This window comes from Ochlerotatus camptorhynchus, unplaced genomic scaffold (assembly GCF_037179485.1).
Source record: "Ochlerotatus camptorhynchus isolate MF236.1 unplaced genomic scaffold, CSIRO-AGI_Acam_v1.1 ptg000149l, whole genome shotgun sequence".
NCBI lineage: Eukaryota > Metazoa > Arthropoda > Insecta > Diptera > Culicidae > Ochlerotatus > Ochlerotatus camptorhynchus.
The window spans coordinates 1,312,912-1,326,318 of record NW_027040639.1 but is presented as its reverse complement, the minus strand read 5'-3'; positions in this window follow the sequence as shown (position 1 = coordinate 1,326,318).

Below are 13,407 nucleotides of genomic sequence, written 5' to 3'. Positions count from 1 at the left end.
TCTTTGCATTGCTACAGCTAAGCGAAACAATTTCCTTGAATTTGTTCAATGCATAGTAGTAACAGGTTGTATTGGCTATCAAAAGCAACAGCAAACGCACCGAGAAACGTTAAATCTAGCGAGTAAATCGACGAAGAGAATCGATCATCGCGTATAGGCCCTTATGCATGCTCACTGTCGATTTGTTTCCGGTAGGTATATGTAGGATACGTTTAGGTTAGGGATAACAACGAATCCTCATCCCCAAACAATTTATTCACAAATTTTGCTACATATCCCCATAAATGAAAAAAAAAATCCAGAAAATTTTATTTTCATTCCATTCCTTCCTTTCTAATTCCTATGCATTCCTATCAATGTTTTTGCAAAATATCCTGAAAATCCCTGTTTATCCTTCTGTCTATTCTAATCCATTCTGTTCATTCCGCTTGCATGCCATCCCAGCGCTGCTAAATATTTTTTTCTGAAATAAAATGCATCCCCAGAAGTGACGTTCCCCCTGGTTTATGTTTAAGAATTATCACAGTGGAAATACATATAGTATAAAATCGAAAAGAAAACTATGTAGAGCATCCCTGTCAAACATTTTACATTTAGCCATTTTACATTTACATTTAGCCATTTCAACAAAATGGTTGCAAGCAGTTTTCATATTAAGTTAAGCTAATAATTTAATATACTCAATTTTGTATTAACGCGATTATCACTTTTTTTTTTCAAATATGACCTTGTTTAGAATGAGAACAGAACTTCAGGTAAGCATAGATAAGTTCAGGGAAAAGCGAGTGTTAATAATGGTTATAATACTTAAGGAACATTTTCCAAACTCCAAGGCAAATTAGTTAATTTCAGTAAAGCTGCGGGTTCTTAAAAAATACTGATAAATTCAGGGCAGTCTAGAGAACTTTAAAGAAATTCAGTAATCGTTTAGGCACCAGGCAAGTTTAGACTGTTGAAGAAGTTTTAAATTAGTGTCGATAATTTAAGGGAAGTTTTATGAACTTCAGAAAAATCTTGAGAACTTCAGTGAAAATCATAGAACTATATTAATTATTTCGTTCTAATTCCATGAAAATTGCGGAAGCACAAAAGTTCCATAAATTTAGAAAAACTTCGGAAACTTCACAGAAAGACAGTGGTCTTCAAATACCAAAAATTATTTTTTTTTTTAATTTATTTCCTACTGAAGATTAATCTACTGTGAATCTTTAAAGTGTGAATGAAAATAACCAGAAAAATTAAATGGTTGTATTTTAAAATTCATTATTTTCTTTAAATGATCCTTAGTAAGAACATTTTCAAATTGTTTGAGAATTCCAGGTATTTTAAGGAAACAACAAATTTACTGATGATTCTCGTATTTCAGATTTTTGAAGTTAGTAGACACTGTGACTAAAACCTTGGGTTTGATTATAAACTTTCCATTGAATCTTTCGTTTTAAAGGTTCATATCATACATAATTGTTTATGAGATAACAATTGAATAAGTCATTTACACCAAATATTTATTTGATGCGCCATCTCTTAGGTCATTTTTAGTTACTATTTTTACAACTATAAGTCACTATTTGGTCACTTATTTATTCTACATGGTCACTAAAATCACTATTTCTGACAGCAATGATCGTTACCAGCCCTGCATTATTTTTCTCTACAATTTTGTCTCATACGTCATTTCGATCAAAAATGCTGTTTCCGCGCAACAATTTTTTTTTAATTTCAAAGACGCCATTTTAAAAATTTTACAAGATCTAAAATGGCTGAATTTTAGCAAAATTTTGAATAATTGTCCATAACAAACAAACATGCAAAGTTCAAATCGGAGAAGGTCGAGTTTATTCGATTTTTCATTTGGCGTTTTCGTCCACGACTAGCTTGCAGCCTTCCTCAGTGCCAATTAGTTATGCATCACTTGGCACTGAGAAAGTCTACAAGTAGTGGACGAAATATGCGCATCTGTCAAAAGATAAGTAATTATAACGGAATTAAAAGGAAATAACTCAACCCACTCAAAAGCTCTTCATAAGGGATTCCGTTAAAGAGGTTCGAACAAATTAAAAGATATTCAAATTAAGCCTAATAAGATACCTAGCATACATTTATTTTCACCTTAAACAACTTCAATCTCGTTAAGGTTTCATCCGCACCACCTCTACATAGCTTTTCTGCCTAATTTATTTTTCTGTTTTCGCTTCAAAACTCGATATTTTTGAAAAATAAACAACGATTGAAATACCCGTACGGTAAATGATGGTTTCGGCATCCTTTGACTGATGTCGGCAACCAAATCTATAAACATTAATTTCGCTGTATTTTTTTTTACCAAAACACTTCGGTGAATGTATTTAAACGATTCTTTAGTCTTTCAGCTTCAATCTGATTACATGTTTACGACTGAGCCAGGTTTTTCGTCAAATGAAACATACGCACTACAAAATACGGCTATTTTCGAGTTGCCGATAATAGAACAGCTGGTTGACACGCAGTTCAAATGGAATGGTTGCTGAATAAAAAGAGGCTGCCGGCAATAGCCACAATTTAGAATTTGAATCCCTTAGCTCAGTCGGTAAAGGCGCAGCTACAAAGCAAGACCATGCTGGAGGTGGCTGGGTTCAATTCACGGTCCGGTCTAGGAATTTTTTGGGTTGGAAAATTTCTCGACTTCCCTTGCCACACAATTATACCAATGCAAAAATGGTACAGGCATCGAAAGCTCTCAATTAATAACTGTGGAAGTGCATCTGAAATGCGAAGAAGAAGAAGAAGAAGAAGCGTCGTAAAAACGTTTTCAAACCGTTTTGGACAATTCTGTCGATTGAAATGGATACAATAGCAAGCAGCAGATAGATGCAGGGCTGTTACAAGATTTTCTAAATTTGATCCGTGAAATCCGCGATTTCTCAAAAGAAATCCACGACTTCAAATACTAATCCGCGACCAAAAAAAACTGTTTTCATTGCCTAAAATTACCATTTGTAAACTACTCCATGGCATTTCAAGCTTATTGCTTATAGCATATTATATTTTTGCCTACTCTCAACTTAGTATTCTATGAAGTACTTTCACATTTTAATTGAGAGCTTTCTATGCCTGTAACCATCCTATGCCCAAGGAAGTAGAGAAATTTATCAACCCGAAAAATTAATAGACCGGACGGGAATCGAACTCAGTCTCCTCCAGCATGGACTTGCTTTGTAGCTGCGCCTTTACCGACTGAGCTAAAGGAGTATCGTTTGTAACCTTTAAAAAAAAAAATAACATTGTATCATCTTCAGTTATTTATGTATAGTATAAATTCTGAGTAATTAGTGAACATAATAAAACACCCTTACATTATGAGATTCTATTGAATAAAATCGGCCTGGATTTGAACATTATTTTAAAAAAATAATCCATAATTCCATATGCACATAATTTCCATAATTCATTTGAAATGCAAATTTTCTTCAAAATCAACCTTTGCGTCTCTGACGTATTTTGCTGTCCTAAATGTTGCAGTTAATTTGGCTCTAGTTTTCTCAATTTTTTACCGATTCAAACCAAACACCCAGTTAGATTTAAACTGCTGCTCGTTTTCCATGGATTTATTAGTTTTTTGAGATTCCGTTTGACCAAGGCCCAATACCGTGCGATAGGGCGGAGTTCTGGGCTGTTGGGAGGGTTGTGGTCTTTAGGTACCACAACCACGTTGTTCGCATCGTACCAGTCGATTGCCTTTTTCCCATAGTGGCAGCTCGCCAAGTCCGGCCAGAACAGCACAGGTGTATTATGTTGCTTTAGGGATTTTTTTTTCTTTGTTCGGGACATAACACTACTGCGACCAGTAATTTGATCTATTGTAGTATAGCCCGTGTCCTTAGTTTAGTGCATGTCGTATTACTCCATCACTATTGAGAAATGATGAAGTATTCGGTGCTGATACAGTTGTCATTCTTGCCTTCATCGCAAGGAATCGATTCTAAATGAAAGGTCCCGCTATTTATACCCTTCGGAGTGTTGGAATACCCTCCAAAGGCGCGCCCCTTTGTCAGTCGAAATGGGATTCCTTAGCAATAAAAATAAGCAATGACACCGATAATGACCATGCATCAGAACCCTAGTCTTAACCACTTCAAACTAGAGAACAATGAATAGAAGATTAGGAATCACATAGATGAAGACTAACTAACTCATTTTTTCCTTGTTTCAAGATCATCCTCGGTACAGGCAACCCGAGGACTTATCACTATGAACAAGGCATAAAAAGTAACAAGGACTAAGATGTGTTCCTTTGATTACTGAAAAATCCTGTACCCCTAGTTTGAAGTAGTCAAGACTACGATTCGGTGGTAGATCTTACATCCCGTAACGTACCACGAAAAGGTGATCTACCCACGTTACGGGGCTGCTTTAGGGATGGTAGCAGCCGCTTTTCCAGGCACTGCTGGATGTAGATAACTTGATTGATGGTTCCCGTAGTAATGAAAATGCCGCTTTTTAGACCACACGTGCATGTGGCCTGCCAGACGAGATATTTTTTTTCGGGAACTTCGATAGTTTGATGGTTTTTAAAAATTTCAGCCACCTTCCCTTTTCATGATGCGGTATAAAACTCCTGTCCTGGAAGCTGCTTGAAATCCGCCTTCACATAAGTTTCGTCGTCCATGACGACACAGTCGAGCTTTGTGAGCAGATTCGTGTACAGCTTTCGAAACCGCTGCTTTGCCGACGTGTTTTGTTTGTAATCTCGGTTCGCCACCTTCACCTTCTTAAACGTCGACAACCCGGCTCGTTTCTTGGCCCGCTGCACGGTAGTATCGGAGACATTGAGCTTGCCAGCGACGTCCCGGATGGAGAGGATAGGATTCCGATTATACAGTACTGGACAAAATAAATCATACGTTTAACCCCGAAAAAGTACATTACAGCATATTTTTGCTATTTTGCACTCGATTTCAGCAGTATATTCAGAAAAGTTCAAGTATTTCTCATGGCGCATTCAATTAGCTGAATGACAATTGTTATAATATTCTGCTATTTGTGTTACAAATTTAAATAAATATATGCTCACTTTTGTGCTTGGACAAAATAAATCATACACTCTTAAGATTTTATTTTTTAGCCATCGAATAAAAACAAAATCTGAAGATTTGGCATCACGGCGTAATATTTGACAGTTCTTGTTCCGGGAAGCGTGCGCATCGCACCATTTTGTTTTGTTTGCGTCATTTGAAAAGTGAAAAATGTCGGGAAAGCAGATTTCGGTCGATGTTAGAAATTTGGTGATTCGCGATCGTGAAAAAGGAATTTCTTTTCGGAAAATTGCCGAAAAGTACTCGATCTCAGTTGGAGCTGTTCAGCACATGTGGAAAAAGCACGAAATACGAGGAATTGTGAGGAATTTATCCGGACAAGGACGTCATCCTGCGACAAGTAATCGTGATGACATCAGAATTGTTCGAATGGCTAAACAGAATCCAAAGTATTCATCGAGGCATATTGTGGAATCGATGGATCTCAATGTAAGTCGACGTACTGTTCGCCGGCGACTTAATGAGAGCGGTTTGAAAAGCTGTTTGGCATCGAAGCGTCCTTTTATCAACAAGCGGAACCAACGGAAGCGACTGGAATTTGCTTAAAAGTACGCCGGAATGACTGTGGACTTTTGGAAACGAGTTCTGTGGACGAATGAGAGCAAATTTGAGTTATTTGGACAGAAAAGGCGATCAAGGGCTTGGCGAGGTTCCGGTGACGCTCTTAAGGAACCATACATTCAAAGGACGGTTAAACACGGAGGCGAAAATATCATGGTATGGGGAGCATTTGCGTGGTCTGGTGTTGGAAGCTTGGCTCATATAAAGGAAATAATGACTGCAGATGTGTACATTGACTTGTTAAGTGAAAATCTGCAAGTTTCGCTACTGAAAACTGGCCTGGAATCCAATAACATTTTCCAACAAGATAATGACCCAAAGCACACAGCGAAGAAAACAACGGCATTTTTCAAATCCAATCGGATCAAAATGCTGGAATGGCCTCCCCAATCTCCCGATCTCAACCCAATTGAGAATTTGTGGTCTTACTTGGACAAAAAAGTAGATAAAGCATCGGTTTCCAACAAAAACGTTTATTTTGAAGCTCTTGAAGCAGCGTGGGAGAATATCGATTCAGGATATCTACAAAACCTCGTCGAAAGTATGCCAAGACGGTTGGAAGCAGTGTTGAAAGCAAAGGGTGTTCATACCAAATACTGAGAGTGTTAAAATGTAAGTTGATAGTTGAATTAAACAAGAATTTTCAATAAGAAATCAGGGTATGATTTATTTTGTCCAACTCGAAATTCTCCTTTTACAACTTATAAATCAGAGTTGGTTGGAAATGCTAACATGAAGCTTTAGTGTGATGATTTATTAGCTAGAGAATGATCTTTTAGAAGAGGGTAGGTGGATAGTTCGTTAGAGTACGGCAGTATGAAAATTGAATAGAAGTTGAAAATGAGCGAAGGGCCATTAAAGCGACAGTTTTCAAGATAGACGCACATTTTTGCCTAGCCCGTACGATGTACGCGGGGACTTGAAGTATGTCTCCAAGTCCACAGGCAAAAATGTGCGTCCCTCTTGTTGCTCATAAACTGACTGCGACTGAGGAATAGTTCTAGCGACGTTTTCATCACTACCTAAATACCATGCTCTCGCAACGTGGGGCTTTAGGTAGTGATGAAAACGTCGCTAGAACTATTCCACAGCCGCAGTCAGTTTATGAGCAACAAGAGGGACGCACATTTTTGCCTGTGGATTTGGAGACATACTTCAAGTCCCCGCGTACATCGTACGGGCTAGGCAAAAATGTGCGTCTATCTTGAAAACTGTCGCTTTAATGGCCCTTCGCTCATTTTCAACTTCTATTCAATTTTCATACTGCCGTACTCTAACGGAACTATCCACCTACCCTCTTCTAAAAGATCATTCTCTAGCTAATAAATCATCACACTAAAGCTTCGTGTTAGCATTTCCAACCAACTCTGAAAATCGTTAACTTCGCGTATGAAGTAACATAAAAAACACTTTGAACTTATAAATGATGATTGAGAAAGTCATACAATATATTGAATATTCTATACCTGCACAGTTTTAGCGAAAAACACACAGAAGTATTGCAGAACAAACCATTATTGTATGTTTGAATCTACCTGATATATCGAGCTCCAAAGAAAAATTATATGGGTGTATGATTTATTTTGTCCAGTACTGTATTTCACCGCCAACTTCGTCGTCGCTGCCACGTCCGGATTACGATTGCCGTCGCTTCCAGGCTTCCTGGAGGTCGACAGACGCTTCCCGAACACTTTTAAAACGTTTGTCACGGTCGATTTGGCCACATTCAGCAATTTTGCACGCTGCTCCTCTTGCTTGGAAGTCATTTTGAAAACTGGAGAGCAAACGGTGAAAACTCATCATAGCAACCATTGTATATACACTCAACTTCCAAATGCAGCATTTCAGGTTTTTTATGCATTTTAACAGAAATACACCAATTTGAAGTTGACCAATTTTTGCGCGTTCCAGATTTTAGACACGGATTATCCAATGGTGAGATATTTTCAAGATATTTTTTTTATTTTTAATCTGAACCTAGCACTTTTTGTTGTCAAATCGTAACCGAATCGTATATATGTGACTTTGTGGATCATGCACGACTTATTACTATGTATACCGGAAATTATAGGTTTTGCAAGTCGCCCAGGACATCATTTGATTTGTTCTACTAGATCAACCAAGACTGCAATAATGTATGTAGCATCGAAAAATGTCCAATCAGATTTAAATTGTGGATCATGCATGATTTTTTTTTCATGCATTGATTTTTTTTTTCGAGTAATCCAGATGTTCAAGCTTCTTCAAATTGTCCTGAAGTTAAGATAATTTGATCTACTAGATCAACCGAGATTGGGACAATGTCTTTAGTATCGAAATATTTTCAGACAGATGCTTCTTCTTCTTCTTCGCATTTCAAGCTTATTGCATATCGCATATTAGCTTATTGCGTGCTCTCAACTTAGTGTTCTAGATGCACTTCCACAGTTATTAATTGAGAGCTTTCGATGCCTATACCATTTTTGCATTGGTATAATTGTGTGGCAAGTCCAATCATACTTCTATGCTCAGGGAAGTCGAGAAATTTTCCAACCCGAAAAATTCCTAGACCGGACCGGGAATCGAACCCAGCCACCTCCAGCATGGTCTTGCTTTGTAGCTGCGCCTTTACCGACTGAGCTAAGGGAGGCCCCAGACAGATGCACAGTGTCCATATGGATAATGTATGATTTATTTCCACGTATACCAGATGATCTAGGTTCTCCAAATCGTCCTGCATTTCAGATGATTTGTTTTAATAGATCAACAAAGACTGGGATAATCACCCCTATTCTGTATTTCGTTTCGAACGAAATTCTCATACAAAAAAATATTTTTTTGTATGAGAATTTCGTTCGAAACGAAATACAGAATAGGGGTGAATATCTGTAGTATCTAAATATCGATTTGGAAATCCTAGAACATTTGGCATGCACGGAAATAGGTTGGCATGATCCACATAGACACTGCAAAGATATTGAATATATCTACTAAAGATATTGAATTAGTCTCGGGCGAACTAGTAGAAAATAATCTAATCTCCAGAATGATTTCAGAACCTATAACATCTTGTGTAGGTAGCAATGTCGGGTACGATCCACACAGACACTTTGAATCTGTTTGGACATATTTAGATACTACAGACATTATTGCAGTCTTGCTGGATATAAAGGGTGATACGGTCAAAATTTGGTCAAGGGAAAACGCGTGTAAATCGGTGAAATCGTTTATTTAAAAAATCAAATTAAATTTCTTTTTCAAGTTCAATTAGTATAAAATTCAGGAAAAATATTCAGTTAGGCTTCCGCTTTTCCAAATCCGAATTGCCGGGCCTTACGCTTGACCCCTGCCATCAGATTTTGTACAGCCACCTTGTCCACCTTCTTCGCCGCAGAAAGCCAGTTTGCCTTGAACTGCTGCTCGCCCTTAGCTGTTTTTTTGGTCTTCTTTAGGTTCCGCTTGACAATAGCCCAGTATTTCTCAATTGGGCGGAGCTCTGGCGTGTTGGGAGGGTTCTTGTCCTTGGGAACCACCTGCACGTTGTTGGCGGCGTACCACTCCATGGCCTTTTTACCGTAATGGCAAGATGCCAAATCCGGCCAAAACAGTACGGAACAACCGTGTTTCTTCAGGAAAGGCAGCAGACGTTTATTCAAACACTCTTTCACGTAAATTTCTTGGTTGACAGTCCCGGAAGCTATGAAAATGCTGCTTTTCAAGCCACAGGTACAGATGGCTTGCCAAACCAGATATTTCTTTGCGAACTTTGACAGTTTCATGTGCTTGAAAACATCTGCTACCTTTCCCCTTCCTTTTGCCGTATAAAACTCCTGTCCCGGAAGCTGCTTGTAGTCGGCTTTGACGTAGGTTTCGTCGTCCATTACCACGCAGTCAAACTTCGTCAGCATCGTCGTGTACAGCCTCCGGGATCGCGCTTTGGCCGTCGTATTTTGTTTATCATCGCGATTTGGAGTCACTACCTTCTTGTAAGTCGATAGTCCGGCTCGTTTTTTGGCTCGATGCACGGTTGTAGACGATACACCCAGCTTATTTGCGGCATCTCGGAGAGAGAGGTTAGGGTTTCGCTTGAAACTACCGGCAATTCTCTTTGTCGTCTCAGCGGCTTCCGGTTTTCGATTTCCCGCCGATCCAGACTTTCTGGCTGTCGACAAACGTTCCCCAAACACTTTAATGACATTTGTAACGGTTGATTTGGCAACTTTTAGCGATTTTGCCAACTTTGCGTGCGAGTAGCTCGGATTTTCGCGATGCGCGAGCAAAATTTTGATACGCTGCTCTTCTTGCTTGGACGGCATTTTGACAACTGAAGAGTGAATTCCAAAATCAAAATAGGAGCAACATTCTACACACACACACACCTTCAAAATGAGGGGTGTTCAGGTTTTTTAAATGCAAAATTGAAAGAAATACGTCAAGTTGATATTGACCAAATTTTGACCGTATGTGTGAAAAGAGGCTATATACAAAAGTACATAACCTTGCCCAATTTTTCAGAAGGCGGCAAAAAAACCAAACAGTTTAAAAATTTTTAAACAGATTTTTTTTTAGTCAAGCTTGAATTTATATGCTTCATTGACTATCATGCTTTATTGACTATCAATGAGTATAATTTCAGCATATTTGACTCTTTGCACACCAGGAAGTTCCATTTTTAAATAGACTGCTCCAAAAAGAAGCATTTTGCTAAAAAATGTTCATACTTCTTACAGCTTCCACCGATTACGCTCAAAATTCTACCGATATATTTCGAATACTTGATCAACCAGCAACCAGACAGGCTCTTTGAATTTTTCCGCAGAGAAAAAAAATCGCGATAGTAGGGGAAATGGATGTAATGTCGGTCTAAATGGCCCTAAATTCCCCATACATAAATTCAGCAATCGACTAAATTTTCAATAGCGACCAAAGATATCCATTAGTACCGTCCCAATGGCGTTCATTTAGATAAAATTGATAAATAGCAGATTTTTAGCGATGGGCCCAATCTTAGATCCATGGGCCAACATTAGAGCCAGTTGCCCTATATACTTATATCCGGTACTGTATGTGATCGATCAACAAGCTGAGGTTATTAGCCGTTAATCTGTTATAAACAAATAGTTTGGCAATTTTAAATCGTGAAATAAGAAGTATGTTGTGTTTATTCTACTTTGTGTATTCTGAAATTTAATTGCTAAGTCTTGGAAATAAAATAATTTTTGATTATTTTTTTAATTTCGACGGACCATACTAGGGGAAACGCTTCTATAGTTGAGGTACGTTAGAAGCGTTAGGTTCCTATAGTTGTGCATGGAGACTCAATACACAACTATAGGAACCTACCGCTTCGAACGTACCGCAACTATAGGAGCGTTTACCCTATGCTCGCGAGCGCCTGCATTTATGTATTATAAATAATAACAATAATTAAATTCAAGCACTTAAGAATAATGAATTGTATAATGATAAATACACAAAATTTTGATGTAATTGTAGAAAGCTGTATACATTTGTTCTTCTAGACTAAGCTTCCAAATCAGCTAGACACCATTTAATAGAACAACTCAACCATTTACCCCCGTAGCAATGAATTTGCAGTCGTATGAAATCCACCATTCAAATAACGGATCGAAACAAATTCGTTTTCCGTGGCATCTAAATCTTGAAAAACTACCACTTTTAGAAGGTCAGATGTCAACATCGACGGTATATACGTTCCGTAAAAGGCATTCCTCACCCGTCTTGCAGTGATTTATGAAGGCACCAATAGAGCGTGCGACTTAACGTAATAATCACCGCCTGCTATTGTCGATCATGATTGAACTCATCGATGAGAAGGAAAGAGACAGACAGAGAACGAGAGGAACCCCACAAGCCCGACCTAGCCAAGAGTGCATGTTGCAACAACCTTCTGCTAAAGACCATATTTTGACCATTTACTCGCTACATTAAAAGCAAGCCACTCGGCCGAAAAAAAGGCTAGAGACTGGTACGCTTCGTACCGAATGTTATGCAAATAAAGTTATAATCTCTAAAAGCCTTACGTCATGCATCACCGACTGACTCCGGTGGTGTGTAGTAAACCCCACCTGAAGTCACATTTTTTCGCCACTAGGACGGTCGTTCACCGCCACGCGGTGGTGTGAGCATGAGCATGTTGTATATAGATGGCGGCGGTAGCGTTTTACCATCCGCCGATCGGCAGCGACCAACAAAGAACTCCGATATTACTTTTATTGCCTGTACCAACTAAAATCACCAATCTCTCACGCTCTCTCACACGGTGGAACCTCAAAAGAGCCTCAAGTCCACTCACTCGTCATCGCGGTTCACCCCCACCGTGAATGACGATGGTGATGGTTCAATAAGTAAAAACAACACATATTTAATATCAGACAACACCAACAACAACCAGATGAAGCAGGTCTCGCGATTCGATCGAATTTGAAATACACACAAACGCGAAAAAACGACCGACTGATCTTTGGCCACGACGATGGTGGCTCCCACTTTCATGCATATGGGTTTGAAGTAGTGTTACCCGCGGAAATCGCGTCAGCCAAAGTGAGTGGAAATCAAAGTTACACGCCAATTCATCGCCAATGAAAGCGTTAAAAAAATATACATTGGAGGGTTTCTCAGAAATGAGAATAAATGTAAATGGTACATAAAGCTTTCTGGAGAATCTTTATTCAACTTGGGTTTTAAATTTCGCAAAGATGTTATCTTATAATTTCTACAATGCCACAAAGACAAACCAATTGAAAAAATGAAAGCACCTGGAGGACTTATTGAATAAGACATAAGACTAAACTTTAAGTATGATTTGATTTCTTATTTTGAGCCTAATAAGCAAAAACTTCTTTCAATAGCTTGGTTCCTTGACATCCTCCTCTTGCTGATAGTTTTAAGATTACACGCAGAACAAATAGCATGAAATAAATGAGAGCAATTTCGTACATCATCTGTACATATTGCCTACGAGAATTGTAATGGCAGTTCTTAGCCTGTAGTGAACAAGCCACTTTTTCCAGAGAAAGTTTTTTTTTGTTTAAAAAAAGTAAGATGTTGTATCCAAGACACCACCGTAGATTTAACGTAGGATTACGTGCTAGGTATCAATGTTTGGCCACTGTGTTAGGGAAACCACTTTTTTGCATCACAAAATTGACACACGTGCACAAAACACATGGAATTTTGACGTCTTTAATTTCTATACTGAGGGTCACATTAAAAAAAAAATCAAAATTCAGACATGTAACGAAAAATCCCAAACACGGACGCAACGATAGAGCACAAATCGAACACACGACACATTCCCCTCTCCCACGTGAGCGTGCTCAATGCTCGGTTAACCGCTCACAATTTCACCAATGAAAGGAAGGGAGGAGAAAAGCAGCGGTAATAAAAACGCTTGCCATATCATTTTCTTCGTCATTTGCTTTCGAGCAACGGACGGATAAGCGTCGGACACGACGTCCGAGTGGAACAGCACGCATCGCACCAATACGAAGACGACGACGACGACGCAAACACCCACATCGACAGGAGAAAAAAATTCCCGCAATAGGCAGCATGACTAGGCCGCCTTCATTCGGTCGGCATTGACTATTGCACTGGTGCGGCCACCATTTGAAAAACAACCGGCCATTTTCAGGGCCACCAATTTAAAAACGGAAAGAGTTAAGAACTAAATGATCAACATATTTGTTCCGTCCACTAGCGGTCCTACGTCAAGCTTTCGTTCGTGCTTCTAGGCACAGACCCTTCTAGTTTTTTGATTATTCAATAGATA